Source organism: Drosophila miranda (genome assembly GCF_003369915.1).
Source record: "Drosophila miranda strain MSH22 chromosome Y unlocalized genomic scaffold, D.miranda_PacBio2.1 Contig_Y1_pilon, whole genome shotgun sequence".
Lineage (NCBI taxonomy): Eukaryota > Metazoa > Arthropoda > Insecta > Diptera > Drosophilidae > Drosophila > Drosophila miranda.
In genome coordinates, this window is record NW_022881603.1 from 10,606,778 (window position 1) to 10,623,527 (window position 16,750).

The window sequence follows — 16,750 nt, forward strand, 5'->3', positions numbered from 1 at the left end:
GCTCACTTCCCAGAATCGACTCCCTCTCTCGCTACGGTCGCTCGACGTTCTCGCCACGCCTCGCGCTCGTTTTCGGGCCAACGGGACTTTTCCGAAAGAGCTCCGCTCTGCTGCCGGCTGAGCATGGCTCCCTCTCCTCGCCGTCTTCTTTGCGGTTGTTCCGTGTGAGCTGGCCGTTTGGCGGGATTTCGGCTATGCAAAACATAACTAGCTTATTTACTACTATAGCATATGGTTGTGAGTAATCCAATTATTAATATTATTATTATTATTCTTGTTACTATGTGAGGGTCCCAGTATGGGTCCTCACACCCTCTCCTTACTTCGGGGGCCCGTGAGCGAATAGTCACTTTGCTCGTCTTGCTGATGTGGACCTGGAAGAAGGTGTTGTCCGCCTCTGCCAAGAATCGGACATCTTTACGCCGCGGGTTGACGAGTTGTGCCAGGAGCCGGGCTTTCAGGGTGTCTGGCAGCCGGCCGTCGGGCGTACGTACTCTCCAATCCGCCTCCCCAGTCACCCAACGAACGGCTGGGTTGGGGGTCGACGTTTCTGGTATCTCCGGACGGCCGCCCTCGGGATGTAGGATGGCGTCCAGATCGCAGGCGTCCGGTAGCTCTGCGTCTTCGGTGGCGATGTCTTCGGGACGCAGGATGGCGTCAAAGTTGCTGACGGCCGGTAGTCCTGCATCTTCGGTGGCGATGTCTTCGGGACGCAGGATGGCGTCAAAGTTGCTGACGGCCGGTAGTCCTGCATCTTCGGGGGCGATGTCCAACCCGTCTATCCGTTCGAGAAGGTTGAGCGTATCAAGGGCCCCGAAGAGTGCCGGAAGCGGTGGCTCTTCCCAGCGGAGCACCTCTTTTTCGAACTCCGTCGGCTCGAATTGCTGGCGGTATCCGCGTGCGGTGGCACCTGGCAGCCCGTCAGGGATAGTGATGGCCTCTGCCCCCTCGTCGGGGCTCGGACCCGGAGCGGTGTAGTCGGCTGCTTCTCCTACGGTGGCGTGTCCAGGGCCCTGCGCGTGGTCTTCGGCGACCTGGTCGGGGTTGACCTGGCTGGGGCCCTGAGCATGGGTGAACGTGGCTCTGGCGGCGTTGCCAGGGCTTGGGTCCCTGTACGTCTGGGCCACGTCTCCTGTAATATTGACGTGATCGGGGTCTGAATCGTGCCCCTCGATGATCTGGTCGATGCGGGGCCAGCTTACGACGTCGCCGCATAAATTTTCCCAGCTGAGGACCTCTGGGTGGACTTGGAATTCTCGTGGAGTGGGGCGAAGAATCAGTTCCTCGATGATCTCCCAGTCGACTGGGGGCTCCGGCCTGGCTTTTGTCGTAGTTCTCCGACGGCGGGGGTCTCTCGCATTCGATGAGCTGTGAATAGGCATGGACTTGTTGACTACAGGCAAGAAATACTTTGATACTCTATGAGTGCGGCGGAGCGGTTATAGACTTAATGAGAATCTCCAAAATGTCGGCCTTGGTTGGTCCCTTCGGTACAATCACGGTTGCGGTTTGCCCTTGAAGGAACAGCCACGCCCGCTTCGTTTGGTGCGTCGTTCTTCGAAGGATGTCCGGGTCCCGGAAGCGGATGTGTCCAGGAGAAGCGGCCACGCACGCCTCGTTCGGTGCGTCGTTCCTCGCAGGATATCCGGGTTCCTGAAGCGGATGGGTCCAGGAGAAGCAGCCACGCACGCCTCGTTCGGTGCGTCGTTCCTCGCAGGACATCCGGGTTCCTGAAGCGGATGTGTCCAGGAGGAGCAGCCACGCACGCCTCGTTCGGTGCGTCGTTCCTCGCAAGATATCCGGGTTCCCGAAGCGGATGTGTCCAGGAGGAGCAGCCACGCACGCCTCGTTCGGTGCGTCGTTCCTCGCAAGATATCCGGGTTCCTGATTGGTTTCGTCTCTGTGTATCCGGGGTGTCAGCATCGTCGTGGCGGTTTGAGTAGATCTGCGTTGTAATCAAGATTGTTGTATATTGGTTCGGTCAGGGTCGTCTTCACTGTCCGTCCTGATCTGGTCGGTCTTTTCGTCATCTTCGTCGATGGTCGGGTAGAACGCCTTCAGGTCGTTCAAACTGGCTGATCGCTGCTTACGTCCGTTTAGAACCTGTAATCGGACGAGATTCGGAGAGAGAAACTTGGTCACCCGGTATGGTCCCTCGAATTTCGTGGCCAACTTGGAGGCGAAGCCTTCGGCTGCTTTGGACAGAGTGTGGCGACGTAACATCACTTGGGATCCAATAGCCGGTTTCCATTCCCTACGGCGGAGGTTGTAATGTCGTTTTTGCTCTTCTGATGCTTTGTCGCAGTTTGTTTTTGCGATTTCGAACACCTCTCTCATCTGTCGTGCCCTGGTCTCCGGGTCGGCGATGCTAGTTCCCGTTCCTGGCGTAACCTCGTCGTACAAGGCGCCTGGCAGTCTTGGCTCGCGACCTTGGATCAAAAACGCGGGGCTGAATCGCGTCGAATCGGACACGCTTGAGTTGATCGCGAGCGTGATTTCTGGCAAGAGCTCGTCCCAAGTGTTCTGTTTTCCGTCGATGTATTGCGCCACCATCGTCTTAATTGTTCTGTTCGCGCGTTCTGTTGGGTTTTGTTGGGGAGTGTACGGGGCAGTATGCTGAAGTTCCATCCCTAGCCTTTTGCAGAATCCTTTGAACGATCGGCTGGTAAACTGTGCCCCATTGTCGCAAACGAAGGTACGAGGGGTACCAAAGCGGCTTAGGATTCTTTCTCGGAATGATCTTTCCAGGTGTGGCGTAGTTGCCTTGCGTAGAGGCACCAGTTCGACCCACTTACTAAATACGTCGAAGAAAACCAGGAGGACGGTGTTTCCATGTTTGGAGCGGGGCAACGGCCCAACAAAGTCGGCGCATAACACGCTGAAGGGTTCGTCAACTTGTCTGGTGAACATTTTCCCCGCCGGTTTGAACTGGCTCACCTTGTATTTTTGGCACACTACGCATTGGCGAACGTATCTGGCGACTTCTCGGAACAGGCCTGGCCAGTAGTACTTTTGGGCGACTCGTGTGCTTGTTTTTCGGATTCCTAGATGTCCGGCCGTCGGGTGGTCATGGCATTCTTTTAGTACGCGTCGTCTATGTTCTGCAGCGACGCAGAGTTTCCATGGGGTGGAGTCTTCTTCTTCGGGCACGGTGTGCAGGCGCCGATACAGTTGTCCACTCTCGCTTCGGTAGTCTTCATATTTGCCCGGCTGCTGCCTGATTCTCGCCAACATTTTCCTGATCCACTTGCACTGTGACTCCTCCTCCAGAGCTTGATGTAGTAACTCCAATGGTTGGCGGGAAAGTGCATCTGCTACCACGTTCTGCTTCCCTCGGCGATAGCGAATATCGAATTGATATTGCTGCAGCTCCAAAGCCCAACGTGCTATCCGTCCAGTGGGGTTGTCGATCGAGTTGATCCATTTGAGGGCGAGATGGTCCGTGATCACGTCAAATCGGTATCCTTCCAAGTAACAGCGCAGCTTGCGGATTGACCACACTATTGCCAAGCATTCCTTCTCAGTAACGGAGTAGTTCTCCTCGGCTTTGGACAAGCGTCGACTCGCGTAGGCTATTACTCGTTCCTCGTCCCTTATCTTTTGTGTAAGGACGGCTCCTAATCCTTGTTCGCTAGCGTCGGTTTGCAATGAGAATTTTTCAGAAAAATCAGGGCAGGCGAGGACCGGCGCTTCGGTTAACCTGATCTTCAACTCCTCGAAGGCTTTCTCCTGTTCTTCCGACCATTTCCATTGCCGATCTTTCCTTAACAACGCCGTCATGGGTTCTACTATTTCGGAAAAGTTGGGTACAAACCGCCGGTACCAGGAGGCCATACCGATGCATCGGCGAAGTTCCTTGACACCTGCCGGAGGTTTCAGGTTGCGCACTGCGGCGATCTTGTCAGGATCCGTGTGTATGCCGTTCCCGCTGATGACGTGTCCTAAATACTTCAGTCTGCGTTTGAAGAAGCTGCATTTGTCCTTGTTGAGTCGAAGATTAGCCTTGCGCAGCCGCTGTAGAACTGTCCCAAGATGCCGCATGTGGTCCTCCACGGTGTGCCCGATGACGATAATGTCATCAAGATAGGCGAATGCGTGTGGTTCCATGTCGGGGCCAATCACGCTATCCAGTGCTCGCTGGAAGGTCGCGCCGGCGGAGTGAAGGCCAAAAGGCATCACTTTCCAGTGAAACAACCCGCGGCCCGGCACGGTGAACGCCGTGCACTCGCGGCTGGTTGGGGCAAGCGGAATTTGCCAGTAGCCGCTCTTCAGGTCCAGGGTCGATATGTACCTGGCATCTCTCAGCTGTTCCAATATGTGGTGAATCCTGGGGAGGGGATACGCGTCGGGGATTGATCGCGCGTTCAACTGTCGGAAGTCTATGCACATCCTGATGTCACCTGTTTTCTTGCCCACGAGGACAATTGGGGCGCTATGTGGACTCTTCGAAGGTTCAATCTGCCCTTCCTTAAGCAGTTCGTCGACCTGTTTATTAATGACGGCTTGCATAGCGGGGTTTTTTGGATAATAACGTTGTTTTATAGGCTTGTTGTCGCGCATCACGATGGTGTGTTCTGCAATGGGGGACACTCCGCTGAGGCCGTCGAATTGTTTCAGTTCCTGTTGCAACCATTCGGTGATCCGGGGTTCCAGGGGTTCGTCGTCTTCGGGCTCGAATCCAGGGGCCAAAACGTCGGGCAATTGGGATATACTCACGGTGGCCACTGTTGCTCCCTGTGTCCGTTCCCTGGTGCGCCTACGGCGGGGCCCGTTGTCGCCGATGCCGGGCTCGAATCGCACTCGTTTCTTGGATCGCTGCTGTACCTCGTGTACCCGGAAGGGGTTTTTCAGCATGGCTCTGTGGTCGAGGCCGGGGAGCGCCGATGTCCATCCGGGTTGGTATCCTGCCGGGGTCGAGACCTCGCCCGAATTCCTAGAATTCCTTGAAGAAACGGCCACGCACGTCTCGTTTGGTACGTCGTCCCTCGCAAATTTTCCCCACCTCACCATCATGGATCCCAGGGGATCGGCCACGCGCTCCTCGTTCGGCACGTCGTTCCTCGTCGGTTCTTGATGCTGGGCGACCCGGCCTCGGCTGAGATTCGTAGGTTGATCCAGGCGGGCTGGGGATCCTATGTCTTGAGTCCTGGTATCATGGCTGTGTTTAAATTGCAGGCGCAAGGGGACTCCTCCACACTGCAGGGTCGCGTCTATTCCGCATAGGAAATCCATCCCGAGGAGGACGTCATCCAGCACGTCTTTCATTACTAGCACCGGCATCTTTACTTGTTGATCTCCTAGTCGTATGTCTGCCATCAGCGCCTGAGTCAATTCCCGGAGGGACCCATCCGCCAATCTGATCGTCGTTCGCACCATCGCTATACTCTGTCCGTTGTCCAGCTCCAGGGCTTTGCGTTCGCTAACGAAGCTCCGTGTGGCGCCTGTGTCCAGAGTAGCGAGTAGGTCCTCTCCTTCCATGGTTACTTGCGCGCGAATTCGTCCTCTCTCCAGCCGCAGGGTTCCCTTTACTGCCTCGGGGTGGGATTGGCGGTCTTCGCCCGGTCCCCTGCCGAGTGAAGCGCCTGTCCGTTTCCCGACGAATTCCTGCGACAGCATTCGATGGTGCGTAGCCCGCGACGGCCGCAGTCCCAGCAGTACAAGACTTGGGGCTGTTTACACTCCCTGGAAAAGTGTCCGGACCCGCCGCAGTTCCCATAATCATTAGTCGAATGTCCACGAGGTACGTTTTAAACGCTTCTTTTGGTCGTTGAAGATGGGTTCGGATCTCGTCTTCTAGCCGTTGAAAGTACCGGGGAGGCAAAAAAAACTCTGAAAACTCTTTGCGAAAGGTCTCCCATGGTTCTCCACTAAGGCGGCTCGTTCGAAACCAACTCTCGGCCCGACCGGTCAACAACACGAGGATTCCTTGTGATAAGTGGCGTAGATCTATCTTATAAGTGGCTGCCCTCTCTTGCACGTGCTCCAGGAAACTTAACGGATCGCCGGACCCATCAAACACGATTCCCCAGCGGACCATTTTCTCGGTGATCGCAGCGTTAAAATGCTCTTCGTTCCAGGTGGACCCCTTCGTTGGTGGGTCCTTGCTACCGTGCAGGTTTCTCTGCGCGGCACCGACGTCGATGCCATGGAGTAGGCTCTCTGCCGGCACAGCGGATCCCGACGCCACGATACTACGGCTACTGGCGGGTACGACATCATACGCAGCCGGGGGATGGGGTTGTAGGTTAAGAGGCGCGAGTGTAGAAGGGCGGGGAGAAAGTGGTTTAACCTCTGGAGTCACGGCGACTCCGTACTGGGCCTCCAATTCCTCCAACCGAGAACGCGCCGTACTTGGTAAATCGGCCGAGCTTGCGAAGGTCGCGAGTCGACGTCTCAACTCTTCGACAGTTCCAGCGCTGTCTAACCCAAGCTCCGCGGTAATCATCTCCAACTCGTTCTTGCGCCTCACCGAAATCCACTTGACTCCCATGTTGAGTTGGTCCGGGTCACTGTTGCTGCACGTGGTCTACGATCAAATGTCTGGAGCGTCGCCCGAGGAGTCGAAAAACGTAGCTAAGGACGCGGCGAAAGACGGGGCTCTGAATCCTTAAACGGCGAGGACGCGTGCGAGGCTATTCGGTAGTGAATTACCGGTGGGCCGTCTTGGTCGTGGGCCTGGACACGGGGGCTGGCAATTAACACGCGCTTGTTCAGGGGTACTTCAGTCGTTGGTTTCTGCAGGATTGTTCCGGTTAGAATCCGTTGGTTCGTGTTCAGTTTCGGGGGGAGCGCGAGGTGGACAGAAGACGCGGGGATCGCTGTCTTTCGCACGTTGTATGCTGCGGGATAGGGACCACTGTATGCTGCGGGATAAGGACCACTGTATTTTGCGCGTTGTGTACTGATCGAAGGCAGGGGATCACTCTGTTTCACACGTTGTATGTTTGACCGAATGCTGAGGATGACTGTCTCTTGCGTTGTATACAACCCGGCTTATATTGGGTCTGGCTGAACGGCCGAGCCTCTGCCGACGTCGACGTCTCGGAGTCGGCCGAGAACACCACGCGAGAGAGCCGCGGGCGAATGGTTAGGTAAATAGTCGAAGATCGGGGGTGCGGGTAGTATGAGAAAGGGATAATTTCATGTATTATACTCGTGGGTCGTTCGGCTCATGCCCGCCGCCGACGCCCAGAACTGTTCTCCGGTCTTCACCCCCTCTCTCCCCACTGAGATGTAACAGAGGTCTGGCTGCCCTTGGCTCTTTCCCCACTGTACCGGGCGCTATGATCCCGCATGGTTTTGCCTGAGGATAATGGGGACCACAGAATTTTCGTTCTGCTTTGCGTGCTGCTTCGTCGCTGGTGTTTCGCTTGGATTTTTTTTTTTTCTCTTTCTGCTGGACATGGGAAGGGCATCACTATGCTTTGCTTGGCTGCGGGCTGTACTTTCATTCTGTCGTTTTCCTCTCTCATTTCCTCTTTCCCGTTCTCTCCTCTTCATTTGCCGACGGCTAACGGGGATTGTACAGCTTTTCAGCCACGCTTTGCTCGCTGCTGGCCTGTACCTTCGTATCGTATTTTCTTATTGATACCCTATAAATTTCTCCTCGGTTTGATGCGGCGCTACCTACGCGATCTACTTGTGGATCTTTAGGCCACGAAGGGTGAAATCCCCCCAGAAAACTATCGTTTGAATTGTCTCAACAGTCCCTGCTCGGGCGCCATCTGTAAAGTAGTGATCCTAGGCTGGGGTCAGTCTCAGTCTGCCCAGGGTCACCTACAGTTTATTTGTAAGTTGCTGAGACGTTGAGACTGGGGGGGGAGGCGGGTCGTTGGCGCAGGGATCGCCGAGCCGCCGTCAACGACGGGGCCTTCGGGAGAAATTAGGGAGGGGGGGGGGAAAGCGGCGTTGGGCCGGGCGGCGCGAAACTCACCCGAGACGCTGCCCTCCCCGACTTCAGCAGGGTAAAACCCCTGTTGCCAAGGTCGCAGTGGGCCGCGGGTCCGGGGAGGTGAAGGAAAAGGATGAGGGGGGGGCGCCTCTGTCTAAACGCGTACCACTTCTCACTCCAGCAGGGTAAAACCCTGTTGCCAGAGTCAGAGCGGGAGCGTAGTGACCGAGAACAGTCAGGAAAACGGGTGGGGAGGGGGTGGAGAGATGACCGCAGTCGGTGGTCCGACCAGAGAAAATAAATGGAAGCCAACGCGTTCTTAATTCTATGATCGAAGTTTTATTGGATTGGTTCCCCTCGCACTCCCTCCTACTCCTACTACTACCTTGGACAGCGGCCAGCTCACCCGCGGATCCGGCGCCTGTGTTCCCGCAGCTCCTCCATGCTTTTCTCTCCTCTCTGGCGCGCGGCCGTTCAACACTTTTTTTTTCTCTTCACTTCGATGTCCGCGACGTTCCGTCTTCGCTCACTTCCCAGAATCGACTCCCTCTCTCGCTACGGTCGCTCGACGTTCTCGCCACGCCTCGCGCTCGTTTTCGGGCCAACGGGACTTTTCCGAAAGAGCTCCGCTCTGCTGCCGGCTGAGCATGGCTCCCTCTCCTCGCCGTCTTCTTTGCGGTTGTTCCGTGTGAGCTGGCCGTTTGGCGGGATTTCGGCTATGCAAAACATAACTAGCTTATTTACTACTATAGCATATGGTTGTGAGTAATCCAATTATTAATATTATTATTATTATTCTTGTTACTATGTGAGGGTCCCAGTATGGGTCCTCACAATGGTCATCCTCACCGATTCTGCGTTTTTGGTTTTATCGTATTGTGGAGATAATGTTTTTTATCCCCAATCGGCCGACTAATTATTTCGAATTAAACAAAACTCGGCGCAGAAATAAAATTACGATATGTTCTTTAATGCGTGACATCCAAATTGCAAGTGTGGCTTGCCTGCCCTTTACATTGCCGCTCCGATCGCTAAGCGCATCTTCGCTCGGCCGACGTCGGTAGGCAGACGCAAAGCGGAGATAGCGAAGAGCGAGCTGGCAGAGAGCGTTTAGCAGGGCAAGCAAGCGCAAAGCTTTAACAAACAAATGAGTGACATAGACATAAGTAACAAACAAAATAAGCGGCTGAGGGCCAAGAATTAGGTGCTATTTGGCAAGCAGCTAATCGGCTGGGTTCTGCTCCGAATATTCACCCCCGTTGGAAGGCAAAGGCTTTCAACAGATCCATCCTGAAGGGGCAGAACCTCTATTTTTCCAACGGCCCTCTTGAAGATGCTTGCTTGGGCGCAGCTGGCGGCTACGCTGGGATGATCGTCGAACGCAGCAATCGGCGCTTCTTTACGAAGGCGGCTTGTCGTGATTACGTCTTGATCATCGGGAACCTCTGTAATTGTATAGAATGGCAGGAAATTTGGCAATGTAGAAATTGTTGAAAGTTGAATTTCATTTAGCGTGGATATGTAGGTTTTTAATATATGGAAAAGTTCGCGCTGCAGTTCCTGATTCTCCGATCGCAGTTTTTCCACTTGCACCTGGCACTCGAGCAGCTGCTTCCTGCATTGCTGCTCTAAGTTTTGGTACTCCAGCGTTGTGGGTCGAAAATCGTCAATAGAGATGCACGAGGAATTTTCAAAAGCGGCTAAAGCTGCACGCTTATTCTCCGAGCTATCAATGCTTCCTGATACTATCCAACCAAGTTTTGTCTCCTGCAATGTTGGCAATTGGGCTGATAGTCGAATCTGTCCGACGCACATTAAATCGAAGAACAAACCAGAACCTATCAACAGATCGATACGTTGGGGCTTGGAGAAATTAGGATCAGCTAGTTTTAGATTATTCGGCATTGGCCAATCCTTTGCGTCTACGCCGAAGTTAGGCTGCATTTCCGTAATTGAGTTGGTGACAATTGCAGCGAAGGAAGCTCGATAGCTTGCGTCCTGGGATTGTACAACTATATGTACAGACTTGCTCGAAGGTAGAATGGAATCTCCGATTCCAGAGATGTGAACATAAGACGAGCGATGATCCAACTGCAACTGATCAGCAAGTCTAGATGTTACAAAGTTTGCCTGTGATGCAGAATCCAAAATGGCACGACATGGGATAAGTGCTCCATAACGATCTGTTACATGGACGAGGGCAGTAGGTAGCAACACGTTCTGGCTAGGCTGAGATTTCTGGATCGACGGGGGAGGGCTGGAACACCCGCTTGCTAGAAGCACAGTCGCGGCCTCTTGCTGGATCGATTCCTCAGCCGGTGAAGAGGAAGATGAAGCACCAGTTCCCGATGGAATGTGGAGTAGCGTGTGATGTTTGGCCTGGCAATGCCTGCAAAGTCCTGACCTGCACCTCTGCAATTCATGGCCTTTGTTGAGGCAGTTCAAACACAAGCGGCTCTTCTTTGCTTCTTTGTATCGTTCAAACGCAGAGAGATTCAGGAATGCCTGACATCTAGATATGTAATGCTCGGAGGAATTGCAATGGTTACATATGGGGTTAGGATGGTCGTTACTGGAGGTGATAAGGGTGACAGGTTTGTCTTCTCCCACCTGTTGACTAGGACTTGTTGCCATGGCTGATCCCAAATTCTCCAGCATCCGACATCTCGCTTCCAGAAATGAGGCCATGCTTGACCACCGAGGCAATCCTGACGTCGGCAAGTTCTCTTCCCATTTCTCCTTTGTTTTGTGGTCCAGTTTCGTGCCTATGATGAAGATCAGCAACCCATCGGATATCTCCTGCGGGGTCGACAAGGTCTGAAGTGCACGCAAGTGCGAATTGATTTTGTCGCTGAGCGCGCGCAAGCCGATAGCTGAGCCCTTCTCCACCCCTTGCAGCCCGAAAATAGCCTTGACGTGTGCCTGAAAATGTAACAGTTTATTATCGAATCGCAACATTAGCAAATTCAACGCCTTGTCGTAATTCTCCTCAGAAAGTTCCAAGGAACGAATCGTATCCAGCGCAGCACCATCTAGACATCCACGAAGATATTGGAATTTTTCGATGATTGGTATACGATGGTCTTTGTGCACCATTGTCGAGAACATCGAGTGGAATTCTGGCCAATCCATGTAGTTCCCCCCGAATCGCGGAAGCTGCAACTCGAGCAGCCATCAACTCCCGCGACAGCCTGGACCTAACCTTGACATAAACATTCGAAAAGTCCAGCCGGGCATCATGGGCTAACTGCAGGAAATCCAGCCTTTCAAGGCTCGTTTGAGCGGCATCGAAATCCGCATTCATTCGCTCGATTTGCTCTAAGCGAGCTTGAAGTTCTGCCTCATCTAACTCGGCAAGCTCTTCCTTGGTAAGAAAGCGATCCATGGCCTTTAGTTGGCGCGCGATGGACTCGGCCTTGTGCTTGTAGAAATCTACATCACTCGGCATTGCTGCGTTCGCGACATTGGTAGGCTCAGGTGCTGCCATGTTGAGGTTTTAAAAGAGTCTCTCAGCACGACCGAAAAAGACACCCTGTATACGTATAAACGTGGGAACCGAAAGCAAAGGGATTACAGCTAATGCCTTTAGCTGTGCGGCTGTGCGAGCTGTCCGATTCCGCTTTGTACTCCGCTTGTGTGTATTAGTGAGTTCGCTGCACTGCCTACCGCACTGCACTGACCGAATTGTCGCGACAGAGAAATTAATAGCCAGCAATGCGTGTATGTAGGTGTATGTAAGTGTGTTTTAGCACCGAATTGTGCTTAACCGCCGAAAATTTGCTAGGGCTAACGAATGTCGATCGCGAATAAATATTAATTGACACTGCAACTCAGAGATCACGTCGGGGTCACCAAATTTTATGTGGAGATAATGTTTTTTATCCCCAATCGGCCGACTAATTATTTCGAATTAAACAAAACTCGGCGCAGAAATAAAATTACGATATGTTCTTTAATGCGTGACATCCAAATTGCAAGTGTGGCTTGCCTGCCCTTTACATTGCCGCTCCGATCGCTAAGCGCAGCTTCGCTCGGCCGACGTCGGTAGGCAGACGCAAAGCGGAGATAGCGAAGAGCGAGCTGGCAGAGAGCGTTTAGCAGGGCAAGCAAGCGCAAAGCTTTAACAAACAACTGAGTGACATAGACATAAGTAACAAACAAAATAAGCGGCTGAGGGCCAAGAATTAGGTGCTATTTGGCAAGCAGCTAATCGGCTGGGTTCTGCTCCGAACACGTATCTTTAAAAATGTGGATGCCACAGATTTTCGTCCTTTGTGGGGGCGGAAGTGGGCGGGGCGAAGGTTTGAAATATTTTTGTAGCAGTGACATATCACAGAAGTCTGGATCCAAAACATCGTTGCTCTAGCTCTTATAGTCTGTGAGCACTAGGCGCTGAAGGGGACGGACGGACGGACGGACGGACGGACGGACGGACGGACGGACGGACGGACGGACAGACGGACAGACAGACAGGGCTCAATCGACTCGGCTATTGATGCTGATCAAGAATATATATACTTTATGGGGTCGGAAACGATTCCTTCTGGACGTTACACACATCCACTTTTACCACAAATCTAATATACCCCAATACTCATTTTGAGTAGCGGGTATAAAAAGCATAGCTTCCAGTTCGTTATCACTGTATACGCATGTGTTAAACTCTTCGCGTAAATCCACAACAACAAGGCACTATCAATTATCACCCTGAACTAGGAGTCGATCGCCGATCGTCTCTCTACCGGTGGTATATAAACGTTAACCCCAGTCGAGGTGCATCATTCAGTATTCAGTTCTGCAGCAACAGTGTTCCAGTGACATACAAAAGCCCAAAGGATATAAGCTTGTTATCTACACACACAACACATCTATTCTATCATCATGCAGAAGAATACAATTTGGAATGCGGCTGTGCTGCTTGTGCTCTACCTCACCCTAGTCTTCTGCGAGGAAACAGAGGAAAGCGCTGATCCTCCGGCCGCCTAGGATAACCAAACGGAGAGCTGGGAGAATCTAGGCCGGGAACTGATGGAATTCGAGGGACGCACCCGTCGGCATCGTCACCACATGTTTTGGTGTAAGTAGAGCTCGGTTATGGTTATCCAATCGAGAGATCCAGATGTGTTCAGCGGATCATGTATACAAAAATGAGCACTAACAATTTACAATTCTGATCACTTGGGATCATCAGCATAATAATAATCGGGAGTGTACACACGCCACTGCCAATTTGACACTTTCCTTGGAAAGTTTCTCCCCCTCCCAAACCAGACGCATCTTTCCCAATTGGACGATCACGAAACGTTCCGTTCATTTAACACTTTTCACTTTCAATCGGATTGTCGTAGATCACGTTCCCCCTCGCTCTTATTCAGTTGTAGAACTTCTGGTAAAAGTTTTCCTGCCATGATGCAACGAGAAATTATTTAATCTTGATTGATCCCGCTTCTTCCAGACCGCCATCTCTGGCCCTTGGCCATTGCTTACTTTAACAAGGTGAAAGTGGTGATCGTTTCGTTCTTCGTTGGAAGCGCTATTTACTTGGGTCTGCGCTACTTCTGGCCCCATGCCAAATGCAACCAGGAGATCATCCTGGATCATCCGTGAGTTGTGTAGTCCAATTTTAAACTAATAATCATTTCCATGATTCCTTGATTTAGTCCTGCGTCGTACAGTCATCACGATCACATTCCCTACTCCCTCGATCACAATCATTCGGAGCACTACGATGCGCCGACATCCTTTGACTCCAGCTCTGGATCTAGCTTTGAACCATACTCCGGTTACAGCAGCTATGCCGCCTCGGACATAGTCTCTGATGTCCATGGCGACTCTCATAGTGACGCTCCGACGGCTCCTTCCGATCTGCATCGTCGTGGTAAGCGCAGTGCTGCTGAGCAGCCGGAAATTGATATTGAGGATGATGACCAGGAACAAGAAGAGGTAGAAATTGTGGACGAGGAGATTTCCGAGAGTGTGGCCCGTCAAATGTCCGCTGAAGAGCAGTGAGTATAACAGTTGAGGAGATGCCTTATGAAATGAAATTAAACTTGGTAAACTCTCGATTAGGATTGCGGACTTCATGTTCGCCTTCTTGGGCCTCGACTCCAAGGCCTGTCGCCGTCGCTTCGTCTGCGAAATGGAGTTCCGATCAAAGCTGAACCCCTTGACCAGCATGGCCTTCCGCATTGTGGGACGCGGCTTTTTCGAGAAGTATACCAATTCGCGCCATCCCGACGCCAGGGCCAACAGCTTCAGCGAATGCGCGGCCGTGAATCCCGAGTGCATATTCGTCGAGACTGGCGAGCCTTCAGAAGCCGAGGGCCAGCAGGAAGAGGAGCAGGCGGCCACCGAGGAGCCCAGCAGCTTGGACTCCCAGAACGAGATCAACCTGCAGGCTGAGCGGCAAAATGGCAAGCTGCGCAACCGCCGCGGCGAGGGGAGACACGCTTAAATAGAATCAAACACGCGTAAAATGATTTATCGCATTTATGGCCAAGTCGCCGAGCGTCTGGCCGCTCGACTCTGACTTGCATACGGAATGGCGAACAGTGAACGCCTGGCCCGGCAGGGGCGTATACACGCGACATGGCTAATATGAAAATCAAAGTTGTCAGGCCCATAACTTGAATGGCATCGCAAATACGAGAGCAATGTGCAAAAAGCCATGCGAAACCCAAAAATCAGCACCGAAATTATGGCGGCCTGTCGCTTTCGTTGTCGCTTGGATGTTGTCGAGTGTCGTGTCGACCAACTGCCTGGGCCGTGCCGGCACGGCTGCTGCTGAGTGCGCGAATTCTTGTTTAACCCACAAAATCATATCTACATACATATGTATGTATGTAAGCATATATTTATGTACATATGTACAAATGTATATGGTATATAAATCATAAAAAAATAAATGTCGGGGGACGGGGGATCTCAACACAATTGCGTAGCACTTAATACTGCCACTGCAGCGCCTTTTGTCGCCAATTTGTTCGGCCAGCCCACGTCCATTTGGACATTAATTAGATTTTGCTGTTATTGTCCAATAGCTGAAATATGTTTTGGATAAGATATTAGGATACGATACTAATTGAGGGCCTTGCAAATGCCGAAAGCGAAAGTGGATCTACTCATTTTACAATACAATACGAACAGCGGTTTCGATTCACATTTTCTAATCAAAGGTCAATTACTAACCAGCCCAGAAAAGTTGCGATTTCTGGCGGCATTCAAGCACCGCATAAATCTTGATTCTGCTGATATCCTCCTGATAACCCTCCATGGAATAAAACTTTTTACAAAAATAAGCTTACAAATTGTTGATGTTTATACCCGATACTCAAAATGAGTATTGGGGTATATTAGATTTGTGGTAAAAGTGGATGTGTGTAACGTCCAGAAGGAATCGTTTCCGACCCCATAAAGTATATATATTCTCGATCAGCATCAATAGCCGAGTCGATTGGGCCCTGTCTGTCTGTCTGTCTGTCCGTCTGTCCGTCTGTCCGTCCGTCCGTCTGTCCGTCCCCTTCAGCGCCTAGTGCTCAAAGACTATAAGAGCTAGAGCAACGATGTTTTGGATCCAGACTTCTGTGATATGTCACTGCTACAAAAATATTTCAAAACTTCGCCCCGCCCACTTCCGCCCACACAAAGGACGAAAATCTGTGGCATCCACAATTTTAAAGATATGAGAAAACCAAAAACGTAGAATTGTAGAGAATGACCATATCTTTAGGACTGCGGAATCTTAATTTGATCGTATTATTATTATAGCCAGCATCAAGAAAACAATTTCATTTTTTCTCGCCCTGTCTCTCTCTAACACACACGTAGCATAGGCGGCTTTGCTTAGAGTAAAACATTAGCGCCTAGATCTCAGAGACTATAAAAGCTAGAGCAACCAAATTTGGTATCCACACTCCTAATATATCGGACCGAGACGAGTTTGTTTCAAAATTTCGCCACACCCCCTTCCGCCCCGCAAAGGACGAAAATCTGGGGATATTCAAAAATCTCAGAAACTATTAAGACTAGAGTAACCAAATTTGGTATCCGCACTTCTGTTAGATTTTACTATAAAACGTGTATCTCAAAATTTCGCCCTACCCCCTTCCGCCCACACAAAGGACGAAAACCTGTTGCATCCACAATATTGCACATTCGAGAAAACTAAAAACGCAGAATCATAGATAACGACCATATCTATCAGATTGCTGAATCTGGACCAGATCAGATAATTTTTATAGCCAAAAGGAACAAATCAATTTGCACTGGCTACGCAGCGCCCGACGTCACGCTCAGGCTGATTTTCTGTCTCTCTCGCACGCACTCTTTGTCGTGTCGTTCAATATTAGCGGCGTCTGCCGGAGGAGAGCCATACTGACTAAGTATCGGGTATAACTGTAGAGTTGCGGTGTCCGCAGCAACTCACAACGTTCCCCCTCGTTTTTTTTTTAATATCTTTTCTATATTATAACGAATTAATGGATTTTCCGTAGACAAAGCTATAATCAGAATGGTGATTAAAAGTATAGGAGATTAGGAGTATACCATCGTCATACTCCTGCTATTGTTTCGTTTTCTTTTTGTGGCACTGACTATGATAGTGAAAGAAAGAACCTTTTAGCCTTTTAGCATCAGCAGATCTGCTTGCTAGCATCCGCCTAGATCCTACAGGCTGAGCACAGGCCCACACCCGGCCGGAGCAGAATAATCCTCTGCATTTAACCACCTGACCCATGAAGCCTGCGCAATCGAATCTGCTGCACTGAGTAAGAATTGACCCCAGTAACCGACTTGATGTTGACCACAGCATCTTGCAGTCTTTTGTCGATGCCATCTTCCACCCTAGCAATGTCCATTTGC

At 51.5% G+C, this 16,750-nt stretch overlaps 1 pseudogene; it reads left to right on the plus strand.

The window, feature by feature from the left end:
• Positions 1 to 12,659: 12,659 nt before the first annotated feature.
• LOC117189488 lies at positions 12,660 to 14,693 on the plus strand (annotated as a pseudogene).
• The last annotated feature ends 2,057 nt before the right edge of the window (positions 14,694 to 16,750 follow it).